The 12,397-nt window shown below is 39.4% G+C and overlaps 1 protein-coding gene across 3 annotated transcripts in view; it reads left to right on the top strand.

The window, feature by feature from the left end:
- Window positions 1-12,397, top strand: part of CACNA2D2 (calcium voltage-gated channel auxiliary subunit alpha2delta 2) — an 809,616-nt gene that overhangs the window by 339,403 nt on the left and 457,816 nt on the right. The window lies entirely within an intron of this gene.

The raw sequence follows: 12,397 nt of genomic DNA on the forward strand, positions 1-12,397 counted from the left end.
CCACAAGGGGAACTAGAGAGGGACTGACCTGTGTTTTTGTAACTACCAATAGATGGTAGTATATCACTGAGAAATAGTCACTCAAAATCTTCATAGGTGGTCTTTCATTTTCTGTAGGAAAAAAAACCCAAGTGGAAAAAAGAGGGTTGGTTTTGTTGCAAAATTAATAAATATGTTAAACTTCACACAAAATATTTTCTAGTGCAACAAGAAGTATATTGAATGAAATTTGTAGATGCTGCCCAGTATATTTCAGTGAAGGCAGTGGATATATCTCATGTCAAATCTTCTTTATCTACAGTGTGGAGAGCTCTTAGAATGCTTCTTTTCTCCACTGTGTCCTGCCTGCAGAGGTGATGACCATCACTTGTACCCAAATTATGGGATTTTTCTTTACCAAATACCAGTTTATTGTTATAACTAGAACAACCAATTGGCTTCTGGTTGTGAATCAGCATTTTGCACACTATTTCTCATGAATTGAATGGATCCATTCCAGTTAGGGCTCAGTAATTGCATTTCAACCTCTGTTTTCTGCCCGTCCCATACATTTTATACCATCTAGTGTGATCTCTAAACTAAAGCTTGCCATTTCAGCGGGAGTATGGCTGGTCTGCAAGAGTCTGATTAGACCAAGTTTTTGAGGCCATGAGAGTAGGAGAAACACTCAGTCTGGCATAGAGAACAGACTCTGCTCAATGACTCATAGTTTTCTAGTACTGTCCTACTGAATGGTTTCTCAGCCAGAAGCATCTTGCTACAACAGGAGGCCCCAATTGAGCAAAACACCCACTCTTGTAAGTTGTTGTTGTTGTTTCTGTATACCTATAAATTCTTGTTTCTGCCTTCCCCTCCTCTGCTTTAATTCCCCTGTTTTTAGGCTTTCCCAATAGTGTAGTTACCTTCCTTTGTATTAGTTTCTGGGTGGAGCTTGAAACACCCCCTCAGAGGCCTGCCTCAGTTGATTTGTTCCATTTCCCCACAGAGCCCTTTGCTGTACTCCTCTTGTTCACTGAAGTTGGGCCTTAGAGGGCTGGATATTGTCTGGACTCTTAGGCCTAGCAATTCAAAACAGGCACCCTTAGCACTTTCTTATGCTGCTGCATTTAGCAGTATTTTATACCAACAGTCCAAAGGACAAAAAGAAGCTTATAACCAGCCTAAACTTCACAGGAAAGATTAAGGTTGTTTATAACCATCTCTTTGGCACCAGAGGTAAAAGATACTTTCAAAGACCCCCAAAAGATGCCTGCAACCAGCAAGTTCTCCCTTTGTGATGTATTGTTTTAATTTATTCTATGATAGTCCCAGGTGGAGTTAACCCTTTATTCATCTTCTTTCAGTAGACTCGTTTGCTTATCTTTTCACCTTGCCTCAAAGTGCCTCAGTGTTAAAGGGTCTTAATCTTAACAGAAGGTATCACATAGCCCCCAAGTAAAGCCAAACAATATCATTTTCTCAAAGGCTCGGGTGTGCCATCACAGTACCATGGAGTAATTTCCAACACATAGAGACCCAAAATGAAGCTATCATGACAGGATTTGTCAAAGGAAGTTTACTACTACCTTCCTCTAAGGCTGAAAGGGAGTGAGTTTCTCCAGTGAGTTTCCATGATCAAGGATGATTTCAGACTTTTGTTTTCCAGAATACTAGTCCAATACTCAAACCCTTACACTATGTTAGATTTCACACTTGTAAACTCATATCCTCAAGCCTCCATCTTCCCAGGGGTACCAGTCATGTGAAAGGGAGCTGTTGAAAGGAATAAAGAATGAAGGACTAGCAGTGGTGGTCTCTTACTTAGGACTCATAAATACCAAGAACCTTATCCTAAATGAAAGCTGAAATTTGTACTTATTACCCCATTTAAGGGCTGTGACCCTCCCCCCCCCCCATTATTTCATTCTTGATAACAGTAGCCCCTTCTACACAGTCGGATAATCCAGATTATCAAAACAGATAATCCACATTATCTGCTTTGAACTGGATTTTATGAGTCTAAACTGCCAACAGCTCAAAGCAGATAATCTGGATTTTATATGGCAATATAGAAGAGCCCAATGTCTCTTCGAGGAAGCCCAGTGAAGAAATACCTCTAAGAAATTAATATGATAAGCACAAGTGACTGCTTAACAGTTCCTCAGTTTTCTCTCATCCTTTAGAGCAGTGGTTCTCAACCTGGGGTCCCCAGATGTTTTTGGCCTTCAACTCCCAGAAATCCTAAGAGCTGGTAAACTGGTTGAGATTTCTGGGAGTTGTAGGCCAAAAACATCTGGGGACCCCAGGTTGAGAACCACTGCTTTAGAGAATATAGAACAAGGATAGGTTTGCAGTCATTGCAGTTGTACATTTTTCATTCCTTGATTCTACCGTTCATTTCAAGCAGGTCCAACCATGTGATAGGGCGATAATTGAGATACTTGTTACAGCTTTATAAAAAAATAAATACAATCAAATATGTATTACTTTAACCCCAATATCAAGGAAATCATAAGATTAGACATTCTCAACTGGCAATGGAGATGTTTTCTGTTCAGGAGATGTTTTCTGTTTGGGAGCATTGCTTTACCTTCCCTTTGCAATTTTGAAGAGATATTTTCATACTCCAGGCTCGGTGTTTGGAGACTCTAGCTTGAACTGAGACAATGACTTTCAGTTATATCTGTGTTGTTGTAAAAAAATAAATGGCACAATCTCATTTGCAGGAATTTAAAAATTACACTAAGGCTGGACATGAAAATGCTGCTCCCCCCATAATCATTTTGAGAAGCCATCCATGCTCAAGAATGAATTGAACAAGGTTCTGGTTCTCCTCCACTGTTATCTCCAGTTGCCACACTTTACATCTTCAAAGATATTTAACTGAAAACAGACCAAGATGTAGTGTTTGAACATTTTTGGAAAGCAAAGATTACACAGGCTGACAGCTCTTCAAAAATAGGCTGAAAGTCAATCTCAGTCTTAGGAGCTCTCCCAGACAGGGCTGCTTCACATCCTGAGACTGAGTACCTTGGAGGGGTGAATCATTTTTGCAGACAGCTTTGTCAGTATGTGCAGTCACTACCTGTGTAGGCCTTTTATCCAGGCTGCGAGGGCTGGACAACTCATATAAAAAATAAACAGACTGCCACTGCCCACTCAGAATCTGCTCAGCGATGTTTAGTTGTTTCCTATGAAAGCAACTCTACTTTATTCCTCATGACAGTTTCTTAAAATGCTTCAGAAGAGGAGATTTTTTTTCTTACAATGTACAAATGTGGATACTTTGGGCAACTTTGCCTGTTATTACCCACTGAAATGACAGGAAATGTAAGTTTATAGTGGAGATATGCATGTTTATGCCTACAAGAACAATGTGCACAGGTGGAAGTTGCCTTCATTTTTTCTTTAGAGAAAATTCATAAATTCAGATGTCCTATATGTTTTTAAAAGAGACAGGTCCCTGAAGTATTTTTTGTAAAAGAAAATAGCAAGAAAAATCTATAGTTCTCTATGGCACATGCAGTGGATCCCACTTATTATGGGTGGGGAGAAATTTAATTAGGCTTGACAGTGTTGATGAAATTAACATTTTAGCACCTCCCAAGACTTGTGAGAAAATGTGTGCCTAGCCTTGAGCATTCATGTATTTGTCAAGCTTTTTCTGGGAAAAAATAAAGTGTGCATAAAATGATGAACATAATTTTAAAAGGGAATGTATAAAATGGTGCACAGTTGAAAAAACTACAGAGAACCTTTTTTTTTTCTTAATGGACAAAAGTTGTTCAAAATCAGATAAATAACATGAATAAATGTACAGTGCAGGAAAAATGGATATGCATTTGTAAAAAGTGTGTAAAAAATGCAGAGCCTCCATCTGATACAAAACATCAGAAGAAATATGGTGAAGAAACTCTGTGGGATCGAGAGATTTTTACAACTTTACCATGTATTCAACTTTTATTTATTTATTTATTTATTTATTTATTTGCTTTACTTCTATACCGCCTTTCTCAGCCAAAATGGCGACTCAAGGCGGTTTACATAGTAAATGTTAACACAACAACATCAAAAAGGCAATTAAAAACACATTATACAAACATATCAAGTCAAAAACAATCATTATCATAGACGTGCGCCTCAGCATACAAATCAGAATCAGAATCCGTAATCATAATCCTTTATACCAATTCCTATGTTCAGTTGTACCATCTTACTGTATTTCATTGCACTATTTAGCCAAACGCTTGTTCGTAAAGCCAAGTCTTGACTTTCCTCCGGAATGCCAGCAGTGAAGGGGCCAGTCTGATGTCCACAGGTAGGGCGTTCCACAGCCGAGGGGCCACCACCGAGAAGGCCCTGTCTCTCGTCCCCGCCAACCGCGCCTGCGATGCGGGTGGGACTGAGAGCAGGACCTCCCCAGACGATCTTAATGTCCTAGTCTTTTAATCTTAAGTGGCAGTCATTTGATGAGCAAGAATATATCATACAAAAAGCAGGTGTAAATGCAAAGAGAGAGCAAAATCAGTTATTAAGCTAAGGCAAAGAATTCTCTATTACAGCATTCATTTCCCCCCATATCTCCTACACCTAATGGTTTCAGGTAGACTGGCTGGGATTTCTGGCAGTTGTAGGCCAAAACACCTGGGGACCACTGATTTAAACCTCTCAGGAATTTACTCATAAGCGTACCCACTCAATTAAAGGACAGAGTTCCATATATAACAATCCATTTATCTTCCAGCCTCTTTGGGACAGGCCTACATTTTCCTGTCTTATGTACTATATTCTTTTATTGTAGCACTTTCTCTAACTATTGCAGGACTAGATGCAGAGCTGAAGGAGAGCTTTTACTGAAAGTATCACTGCTGGCATGTATTCTGACAGCATCCCAGAAAAACATAGGATTAGAAATCCCCATTCTTCCAGGATGTTGTTACAGTTCATGCCAGCAGTGATATCTCCTTTCTGCCTATAATATTTTAAACCTGTTGACAGACAAGCATGGCTTTCCTCATCACTACAGTTCAGTGCTGCATATTAGCTACACCTGTTAAATTTTTGATAATCTGAAGAGTACAGGAGTCCTGAAAGGAAAAGAGAGAGAAAAACCAGATTGTGGAGGAGCTGCTTCCTACTGGTTGCAGGCCTGTGTGACATTGCATAAAGGTTTTGCTTCTAATCCATGTAGCATTTTGGGTAAGGTACATGTTTCCTGTTAATAAGACTGGGTGGTGAGTAGGGGTAAATGAAGAGCAAATGAGAGAGGATCCTACCATGAGACATTTTCCCATTATTTATGCCACAGTCTCACTCTTTTCTTCTAACTCTTTGGTCTGCACCTCCACTCAGTATCTGCATTTGGAGATTCATCAGTTGAGCATAATAATGTGTGTACAATTGTCTCTTGTGCTGCAAATCACCGCAATAAATGTTCTGCTTATATGCACCATTTCCCTCAGGCTTTGCTGTTGCAGGTAGAAGTCAACCAGAATATTTGACAATCAGTGGGCATATGCGAAATAGACTGGATGTTTTGGAATTCAGAAACAAAGGTTATATACTAGGCCTGGGTAACAACGGAAAAATTTGTTTCTAAAATCGATTCGTTTTTTGGGGGGGTTTGCGTTTCGATATTTAAAGGAATTCTGAAATTTTTCTTTTAAAAAGTTCGATATTTACGAAATTTCGTAAATGTTAAAAAAATTACGAAACATTAACGAAACAAATACAAAACAATAACGAATCGATTCGTTAATGGCGGACGCGACCGCGCAATATGCTAAAAAACCTCCAAATGGGACAGGGGGAACTTCTGAAGCTTCCCTCTCCCTCTGTTGTTGACTGTTGGTGTGATATTATAATTTTTTTTCACTAATTAAACAAAAAACAACTATAAAACTTGCCCCAGACATGCGGAAATAATAACGAAACGACCTCAAACCGATAACGAAATGAATACATAACGAATCCGAAGCATTTACGAAACGAATTTAAAAATTCGTTTCGTTTTTAAGTTGCTCCAGAATGGTTCGTTATAGCTTCGTTATAAAAAAAATAACGAATTTTTAACGAATTACGAATTAACGAAACGAAACCGCCCAGCCCTATTATATATCATACTCTTCATTCTCATTCTTCAGTGGGAGATAGGAACCGATTTCCTTTTGCTGCCCCCTTTCTGCAACATAACTTGCTTTTGTGCCCTCTGTAGGATGCATTGCTGCCGTCTTTAAAAAAAGCATGCATTTCCCTGAGATTAGACAGAATCTGATGCTTTCAGAGTATTTTAGGCTTCACAATATATGAATATCTAATTAAAGTTTGCAAACCTCACCAACATGGACAAATGGTTTTTTAACATCCCTCTTCCTGATTGTTGAGATATTCTTGCTTCCTAGTTGTTAGTCTCCTTTCCTTTTTAAATTTGATTGATATGAAGCAGACACACCCTTTTTAATATACAACTCACCAATATTTTTACTTTTCCTCCTTCCTATTGTTGGTAGCACTTGTATGGGCGTCATGATTCTGCTACATATCACCTTGTCACATGCGCCACCAGAATAGGCCAGTCTTGCCACATCTCAGCGGCGCCTGTGCACAGGGATCAGTCACCCCACTCCCCACACCATTGCAGCTTCCCCCCTGCCTCATTGCATGAGGGGAACCTCCTAAATCCAGCTCAACCCATCTTTCCTAATAGAAAGATGGAGTGGGGGGGGGGGTCTCCTGTTGTCCACTGCTGGCTTATTTTCTGCAGCAACAGGGTTTTTTCCCCCAATTGGACCCAGAAGCCACCCCTGGAAGTAGTTTTACTGTGTGTGATGGGAGCCATCAGGTTCTGTCCCTGAACTTAAAAAAACTCTGTCACCACTGCTGAAAAGAAGCCTGTGTAAAGAGGTTCCTAATGTATTGTTTTAGATAGAACAAAATTGTGGCTTAACTTAACTAAAAAACTGTAAAAGTTTATAAATATGGAATATGAATATTTTTCTTCTGATATGATGACAAAAGGTATGAGTCCTTTCAGGGAGAGAGGGTGAGTTAAAAATAAAGTTTTATTATTATTAGAAAAGGACAGGTGCAGAGAAATTACCTGTGGCATGAAGAATGTGGCAGAAGCATCTCCATTTTCTGTTCTTGTTGTCACTAATGGTTGACTTCTCCTTGTAAATACCATTTGCATAACATTTGTGTACAAGACCCTGACCAGATATGACACATGCTTTTCCTCATAAATCCATGTCCCAGTAGAGACTAATAAATTTCACATTGTTATTTTGAACTGGGTCAGCAGAAACCTCAAAATATTCTGCAGATCGTTACGCGACAGGTTACTTAACAAGGGAGATAAACTCGCACTTCTACAAAATTGCAGGGAGAAATGGGTTTGCAAAGCCTGAGGCCGTCTTCAGCTCGGTAGACACCATTCTGATACATGCTCTTCAAAGCTTTATATATTTTGCCAGCCTTCGCATTTTAAATAATTTCACTGGTTGGGATTCATCTGGTAATAGATGCAAATCATTTTTAAATGGGCAAAATATTTGGAATATTTTTATCACAGCCATTTGTTCTATAAAATGAACATTAGCTTGGCCTTTTAAATCAAAAGTCTGAAGTAATACATGATACATAAGCTTTGAATGTCTGTCACACTGCTCCCAAGAGGATATTATAGTAGTAAAATGGAGTTTTCTGCGGCTTTGTGCTTGCTGATTTTCTTTTTTTTAAAAAAACCTTGATGCCAAGACATGAACATTTCTGATAGTTAATGCTGAGTGTTCTTGGGACAATACTTAAAGAGAATATAATGTCAGTGTGTCAATGGCACCCAAGAGGAGACAAGACTTACTAGAAGAGACTTGTAGACAGCAACCCTTTAATCTTTAAGGGACGAAATCAGCCAAGTCTTTGCTAAAAAGGCAATCCCTTCTGAAAAGACATCAGAAGTCCAACATGACTGGATTTCTTTGTGTATATCTAAGCACTTTGGCTAATTTTCCCCTAAAAGAAATGTTGACATCAGGCAAACTGTACTAGCTGCCTTTTTACTCAAAGAGAAGCAAACATCTTTCCCCTACAAAAATGGTTGGCTTGAAAGCAAGATCCAAAATTAGAAGGGTTTTCAACAGCATTAACTGAGGTTTCTAATTTTTGTTTACTTCTCTTTTTTCCTTTGGACAGAATCCGTTAGGAATATGTTCTGTAAGTCAAGTATTTTACCTGCAAAAATTTGTAACAGGTCTGGGAGAAGTCTTTCAACTAGCCCAGATAAAGCTGGTCTAGATTTCAGATTTCTAGCAGTTCCAAGATATTGTCGAAGGCTTTCATGGCTGGAATCACTAGGTTCTTGTAGGTTTTTTTGGGCTATAGGGCCATGTTCTAGAGGCATTTCTCCTGACGTTTCGCCTGCATCTATGGCAAGCATCCTCAGAGGACGGGAAGGAGGACCGAAGCAGTTGCCCCACTTTCATTGTTCAAAATCAGATAAATAACATGAATAAATGTACAGAGCAGGAAAAATGCATATGCATTTGTAAAAATTTAGTGCATAAAAAATGCAGAGCCTCCATCTGATACAAAACATAAGAAGAAGTAATGGTGAAGGAACTCAACTGGATCAAGAGATTTTTACAACTTTACCATGTATTCAACTTTTAATCTTATGTGGCAATAATTTGAGGAGCAAGAATATATTATACAAAGAGCAGGTGTAACTGCAAAGAGAGAGCAAAATCAGTTGTTAAGCTAAGGCAAATAATTCTCTATTACAGCATTCATTTCCCCCCATATCTCCTACCACTAGTGTATTGGTTTTCTATTCTTCCATGTAAATGTTCATTTAAACCAGTGGTTCTCAACCTGTGTGTCCCCAGTATGACTCCAAGGCAAAAAAAGGTTTGTCTATGCTTGCTATAAGGGGTGTGGGGCCATTGTTTAAGGCCTGGGGGCATTCTGCAAAACCAATGATTCATTTTAATCCTCCCAGTAATATTTGGGTTTTCAGCTGAGGCTGAGCTTGACTGAGACCCAACCAAACTCTAAATATATGTTATAAATATATGTTGTTGTTGTTCATTCATTCAGTCGTCTCCGACTCTTTGTGACCTCATGGACCAGTCCACGCCAGAGCTCCCTGTCAGCCGTCACCACCCCCAGCTCCTTCAAGGTCAGTCCAGTCACTTCAAGGATGCCGTCCATCCATCTTGTCCTTGGTCAGCCCCTCTTCCTTTTGCCTTCCACTTTCTCCAGCATAATTGTCTTCTCTAGGCTTTGCTGTCTCCTCATGATGTGGCCAAAGTACTTCAACTTTGTCTCTAGTATCCTTCCCTCCAATGAGCAGTCGGGAAATAAATATATAGTTATTGATATTTGGGAGGGGGGATTGATTTCTTGATAACAATTCCATCTAAACATTAGGAAGAACTTCCTGGTGGTAAGAGCTGTTCATTGTGTAATACAGTGCAACAGAGTGCGTTGGAGACTTCTTCATTGGTGTTTTTTAAACAGAGACTGGATGGCCATACATTGGGAGTGCTAAGATTGTGCAAACATACATGGAACAATAGGGTTAAACTGGATGGCCCATATGGTCTATTCGAACTCTAGGAAGCTATGATTCTATGGTAAAGCATTATCAAGTGATTATTCTTCAGTTATCTGAACCATTTGGATGTGTTTTATTAACATTTTCATTGTTTTTGGTTTTTTAGTATTTTTTTTAAAGATAATCCAGGCTGAAACTTCTTATTGAATGGAAGTATAAAATTATAATAAATCTGCCCTGAGTCCCCTCGGGGAGATAGGGAAAAATATAAATAAAGTTTAGTTGTTAAATAAGGAAATGAAACAATAGCTCTTGAGACTCTCTACTCTTGCTAACATTAGGGTCCCAAGGATCTGTCTGGGTTGGTAAGGTATTGCATTCCTTAAAAGTTAAAAACCATATTTATGTGGATTACAGACATCTGCAGAATTTAAGTCAGTACTTGCTGATGCTGTGGGGAGAAGCTACACTGTGGGATGCCTGCGTTTTATTTCTGACTTAGCTACAAACAGTCTCTGCCAGAAAGAGTTTGCTATTCCCTGTACTTTGCAGTGTGCAGAGGTTTCATTTATTAATGTATGTAAAGCACTCTGAGATCCTCAGAGGAAGGCAGGGGGGAGAACTGCATCTGAAAAAACCTGCTGTGTGCATATGAAATCTGCACTGCGGACCAGAGAGCAAGATTTTGTGCCAAATATGTCTGAACAAATTCATTCCTCTGAGAGCACTATATGGTGGGCTTTGAGACGTGTGCTGCCCCCCTGAGGACTCTTCTTTCATTACACCCTTCAGAGTTACAAAGAATCAAAAGGCTCAATGTGTCTTAAGACTACCGTAATTGTGGAGCAGGACCACACAAAATGAGAACCAGCTGCAGAGGATGATCTGTTTCTAAGACCTTTATAAAAGGGTTTTATGCTTCACCACTCTGTATGTAATCCAGTTATAAAATCCTCATGGTTGACTCTTGGCTTTGACTGTTAGGGTTGCCAGGTGGCCAGAATCTTATAAACCCAGTCAGAACTGAGGAGAAGGCAAGCTTGTTTTCTGCTGGTATAGATAATATAATATGGAGCAATGGAATCAAATGGCAGGAAAAGAGATTCCACCGAAACATTGGGAAGAACTTCCAGAAGGTAAGAGCTGTTTGACAGTGGATTATGCTCCTTCAGAATGTGGTGGAGTCTCTTCTGAAGATATTTAAGCAGAAGCTGGATGGACATCTGTCAGGGGTGTTTTGACTGTGTTGTCCTGCATGGCATAAGGGGGTGGATGGCCTTTGGGGTCTCTTCCAACTTCTTAATTCTATGAGAATATTCTTGCTATGGATGTTAGCTACAGTTGGAGGGAGAGAGATGTGGGACATGGGGATTCTTTAGTGTTAGATAATGAATGTGAGAGTGCAAATATGCAGCAACTGTAGACAAATATGCAGCAACTGTGTACCTAATTCACTGGCTATACATTTGTGTGCCTAACACTGCAGGGTAAAATATTCTGTTACCTTTATCATTGGTACCTAAATAATTGCATTTCCTCATATTTAATTTTGAGAAGCTACAAATTTATCAACCCCCCCCCCCCTTCCCACATCAGATGATTCAGCTTCCCTTGGTCCAGTGGTCCTCAACCTGGGGTTCCCAGTTGTTTTTGGCCTTTAATTCCCAGAAATCCTAACAGCTGGAAAACTGGCTGGGATTTCTGGGAGTTGTAGACCAAAAACATCTGGGGACCCTAGGTTGAGAACCTCTGCCTTAGTCTGTCAGGAGAATATCTTATTGCTATCTTCACTCCTTTTCTGCCTAGACACTGTCTTATATGGTGACAGGCAAAATGTGAAGCCCAAGGCTATGGGTTTCAAGTGTCTAGGCTTCAGATAATAAGTAACTGTGATTAAAAAAAAATCAAACCAGTCTTCCTGCGAGGAAATCAAATAGAGGCAGCCCTTTACATTCACTGGGGTCAAGGACATAGAACCACCATAAAAGTGAGAAAACCATGAATAAAAAATATGTGAGCAAACGGGTTTCTACGAATCTTTGGGTCCTCCACCATAGTTCTATATTGGAGGACCCAAAAGTTAACCATAGGTCTATAGTCAACCTCCAATGGAAGGAGGATCTAGAGATTCATAGAGAGAACATCTTTATCCAATCCATGAATAATCAAATCCATAAAAGTACAGACCCACTACAAAGGGGCAAAACAGAACCATTTAACCTATAGAGACGTAGCAAAGTTGTATTTACCAGATATTTAAAAAGTAATGATAACTGTGCCTGGGTGTCTATGTGTGTTTGTGTGTTTATTTTTTGGTTTTATATTTCTGATTGTTGTTGTTTTTTTTTAGATAACAATTTTCCCTTTGAGATGCATGATGGATTCTCCCTATGTCCTTTAACAGTATAGACTGGGGAGTGTATTTTAAATGCAATACCACATCTGAATTTTCTTAGTTGAGCTTGGAAATGGGGGCAGAAAGTCAGGTAAGTGAGTGAGTCAGAGAGAGAGAGAAACTACATCTGTAAAAAAATAATCCTATTATTTGCACTTGCAATAACAATAGAATTACTGCAGTGAGTATTGAAAGCTGTGTGTAGGTCGCAAGCATTTTGTTTCATAACCTCAAGAAGATGGTGATGTTGATGACCTTTCTGTTGTCTGGGTTTTCATGTACCTGTGTCTCATTCTTATTAAATGTCCTTGTGTTGAAATCTCTTACTAATCTAATCTCCCCACACGGCTGCTATATAATTATCTCATTTTGCAAAATATTGCATCTGTCATCTCCCCTCCCCACCCTCCCCTCCTTTCCCTGGAAATTAAGGCAGCAAAAGAAAAAGAAAAGGGAAGGAAAACTGCTGT

The sequence above is a fragment of the Anolis sagrei genome, chromosome 2, assembly GCF_037176765.1.
Source record: "Anolis sagrei isolate rAnoSag1 chromosome 2, rAnoSag1.mat, whole genome shotgun sequence".
NCBI lineage: Eukaryota > Metazoa > Chordata > Lepidosauria > Squamata > Dactyloidae > Anolis > Anolis sagrei.